This window comes from Chiloscyllium punctatum, chromosome 32 (genome assembly GCF_047496795.1).
Source record: "Chiloscyllium punctatum isolate Juve2018m chromosome 32, sChiPun1.3, whole genome shotgun sequence".
In the NCBI taxonomy this organism is placed as follows: Eukaryota; Metazoa; Chordata; class Chondrichthyes; order Orectolobiformes; family Hemiscylliidae; genus Chiloscyllium; species Chiloscyllium punctatum.
The window spans coordinates 30,074,281-30,078,866 of record NC_092770.1 but is presented as its reverse complement, the minus strand read 5'-3'; positions in this window follow the sequence as shown (position 1 = coordinate 30,078,866).

Below are 4,586 nucleotides of genomic sequence, written 5' to 3'. Positions count from 1 at the left end.
AAGACAACAAAGTCCTCTTGATATTTTTATGGTTTGGGGGTACTTGTGGCATAAGTGGTAGGAGGAAACTGGAGGGCTGGCAAAAGAGGCATAGGTGGTATAAGGGGCTATGGAGAAAGTGGTGCAGCATCAAGAGGTTAGGATGAAGAGCGATTAGAACACTAAGAAGGTTTTGTGCTGTACCGGTGCGAGGAGGAGGCCTTTGTTTACATGCTGGCATTGGTTGATTTGCCTCCTAAGGAACTCTATCAAACCAGAAGAGGTTTGTGGAGCTGGGAAACATTGCACCCACGATGAAAATCTGGGCCAGAGACAGTTTGTAACAGAATTGCAGAAAGACAGACAAAAGTGAGCAGTTTGCTCACCCTTCCCATATGCAATTGTATGTTACATATGTAAAACAATACTGTTAGCAACAGCAATTGTCAATGGAGAGATTGAATTGTAAAATAAAATAAGGTAGTAATATTTATTTCAAGAGGATTCAGTCATTTAAGTTCGTACAGGTGAATGAACATGTAGGTGGTCTTAGAGTAAGTCTGCAGATGATATGAAAATTGGCAAAGTTGTGCATAGTGAGGAAGGTTGTCAAAGGGCAGCAGGATATAGATCAGTTTGAAAGTTGGGCAAAGGAATGGAAGATTGAGTTTAATCTGGACTAGTGTGTGAAGTGATGTATTTTAGGAGGTCAAATGCAACAGGAAATTGTACAGTAGCAGGACCCACAGGAATGTCACTATTGAGAGGGATCTTGCTAGGTGCAAGACCATAGCTCCCTGCAAGAGGCAACGCAAGTGAATAGGATGGTAAAACGTGTACAGCATGCTTGCTTTCATCAGTCAGGGAACTGTGCATAAAAGTTGTCAAGTCACACTACAACTGTTTATAAAATAATTTTAGTTAGGTCACATTTAGAAAACTGTGTGCTGTTCTGATCGCCACACTATGGAAAGAATGGGGAGATTTTGGAGGGTACAAAAGAGGTTTACCAGGGTGTTGCCTGGATTGCAGCGTATTAGCTTTAAGGAGAGGTTGAAAAAAACGTGGACTGTTTTCACTAGAACATCAGAGGCTTGGGGTGGGGGTGCAGAGCCTGAAAGTGTATTGGGCAGGATGGATAATGGTTTTCTCAGGGTGAAAATGTCAAAAACTAAAGGAGCAAGGTTTAAGGGAGAGGGGGAAAGTTTAAAAGGTGTGCAAGAAATTTTTTTTTTTAAAACAAACAAGAGGGTGGTAGGTGACTGGAATGCACTGCCAGGGGTGGTGGTACAAGCAGACTCAATAGTGATGTTTAAGAGGTATCATGACAGACAAATCCCTCTATTCCTTGTTCATGTGGATCATGTGCAGGCAGATAGGATTAGTTTAAAATGGCATTGTGGTCAGTGCAGACATAGCAGGCTGAAGGGCCTGTTCCTGTGCTGGACTTTTTTGTTTTAACCAAGCCATGAATATATTTGAAACTTAAAGCAGCCACTTTTTCCAGCCATAGGCAGCTATTTTGCTTGCAAGCCATTTGAGTTACTCAGATATCTGATAATTGAAATGATCACAACTCATGACTATGCATATGCAGGAGTGTCTGTTTTCCAAACTGCCTCTATCCAGCAACTCCATTCTTCAACACACAGGTCTACTCAGTAGTATCATTGAATCTCTAGTGTGGAAACAGGCCATCCAGCCTACACTGATCTTTCAAGAGTATCCTCTACCCTATCCTGGTAATCCTGCATTACCCCTGGCTAATTCACCAAACTTGTATGTCCCTGGACACTTCCACTGCACTACAAAATAACTCTACAGAACTATTTCATGAAAATAATTCTGCAATATTAAAAAAGCAGTATAAAAGTATTGCTTGGAGCTTTGCACATTAAGAACACCTTTAAAGGAAAAAGCAATCATATTGACTGAAATTTAACCTCAAGATCCCGATTAGGTTAGATTAGATTACCTACAGTATGGAAACAAGCCCTTCGGCCCAACAAGTCCACACTGACCTTCCGAAGACTAACCGACCCAGACCCAGACCCTTACATTTACCCTGAACACTATGGACAATGTAGCACGGCCAATTCACCTGAACTGCACATCTTTGGATTGTGGGAGTTAACCAGAGCACCTGGAGGAAACCCAGGCAGACACTGGGAGGAATGTGCAAAGTCCACACAGACAGTCGCCCAAGTCGGGAATTGAACCCGGGTCCCTGGCACTGTGAGGCAGCAGTATACCTCCTCTTTCCCCAATTATCCAAATGTTAAGTTATTTCAAATACTATGCACCTCTTGCTCTGAGGAAAAAAGTGACTTAAAAACCTTTCTTCATTAGATATCATTTTAAAATTAGTGAATGGTAGCTATTTATGATTTAGGTTCCAGTTAACTGCCAACCGTGTTGGGCAATCAAAACTACTGATAAAACTAATCACTCAAAATGATAATTTGACCTCAAGAGAAAATTGCCTGATTGAGATAAAAACCAAAAGTACTGCAGATGTTTGAAATCAGAAACAAAAAATAAAAAATTACTGGAAAAGCTCAGCAGGGGCTGGCAGCATCTGTGGAGAGAAATCAGAGTTAACACAGAGTTCTGAAGGGTCAGTAGATCTCAAATATTAACTCTGATTTCTCTCCACAGATGCTGCCAGACCTGCTGAGCTTTTCCGACAATTTGTTTTTATTTGCCTAATTAGAATCATTTCTGGTTCGCAACTGTGGGAAATGTACTATAGGTGAAATAAAAGCCCATAAATCATTCGTAGTCTAATTTGGACTGATATAAATGAAGCACAAAATCATGCAATGCCTTATAATCAAGAGCTTGAAAAAAACTTCACATTTCTATAGTTTAGAATGTGGTGACAAAGGTATTTTAGTTCTCCCACTCAAAATTATTTCTGTTTACTCTCAGGTTCCTTGCCTAAGTGGCTAATCCTTACCCAATCAAACAATCCATTTTGATAAATTACTTCATCAGGAGCCAGATTTAAATCATGTTGTGAATGTGACGTTGGGTGATAATCAGAAATCGCAGCCAATGGTTCACTACAACTGTAGCACCTACAGTTACTTTGACAGAGCAGGCATAGAACCCCAATTCTCCTGTCCTCTACAACAGAATCACACACTAGTTTTACAAACATCATTCATTCAGAAGTTCAAAGAAATTAAACATATATCTGGATTTTGTATCTCATTAGTAAATGTTCCAAGGTTTATACACTTAATTTCTTAAATAAACATTTACATAATGTACAGACTAAAACACAGGAGAATTGACATGAGCAAATCGAATGCAATAATCAGCAGATATCAATCAGTAACTTTGACAGATCCCTTTGTGTAATGAAACTTGCTATTTGATTTGAATAAAATAGTTGAGACGATGCAACATTTACTAAGAATTACCAAGTTAAAAATCACAACACCAGGTTATAATCCAACAGGTTCATTTGGAAGCACCAGCTTTCAGAGCGCTGCTCCTTCATCAGGTGGTTGTGTAGTATACAATCGTAAGACACAATTTATAGCAAAAGTATACAGTGTGATGTAATTGAAATTATGTATTGAAAAAGACCTGGATTGTTTGTTAAGTGTCTCATCTTTTAGAACGACCATATTAGCTTCAGTTCTTTCATATGTAAATCGCAGAACATTTAAAAGTTACATTCTCAAGTGAACTTTAACAACTGTTGTCATGTCAGCCCAGATAATGCACTTAAAGGTGTGAGCTACCCTGTGTGAGACTGCGCCACAATGGTCAGACTGTTTCTAATTTTAAAAATAGATTTACCGAATCTTACATGGATTCATGCAGCTTTTGAGCAAAGTAAAATGTAATTCTGTAAGTATAAGTTCACCCCACAAACTTATAGGTGTAAGTTTGCTTGTGTGTGGGGCTTTATGAGTGTCTCTGAGAGAGAGTGTGTATGTATGCGTCAGCATATGAGGGTGGGTCTGCATGAGTGTGTGTATCTCTAGGAGTCTGTGCATGTGCACATCTGTCTGTGTATGCGTGCATAGTGCAATGGGGTCACCTGTAGTGTGCGACATGAACCCAAGGTCCTGGTTGAGGCCATCCCCATGAGTATCAAACTTGGCTATCAGCCTCTGCTCTTTGTTGCCTGCCCTGAAGTCCACCTTGGAGGACGGTAACCCGAAGGTCTGAGGTCGAATGTCTTAGACCACTGAAGTGTTCTCTGACTGGGAGGGAACACTCGTGTCTGTTGATTGTTGTGTGGTGTCCATTCATCCGTTGCCGTAGCCTCTGCTTGGTCTCGCCAATATACCATGCCTCTGGGCATCCTTGCCTGTCACGTACGAGATAAACAACATTGTCTAAGTCTCATGAGCACCTGCCATGTAAATGTTGGGAAGTGTCCCGATGCATATGTTATAGGCAAGGATGCCCCGAGGTGTGGTACATTGGCAAGACCAAGCAGAGGCTATGGCAACGGATGAATGGACACTGCACAACAATCAACAGACAGAGTGTTCCCTCCCAGTCAGAGAACACTTCAGCAGTCCAGGACATTCGACCTCAGACCTTCAGGTGACTGTCCTCCAAGGTGGACTTTGGGACAGGCA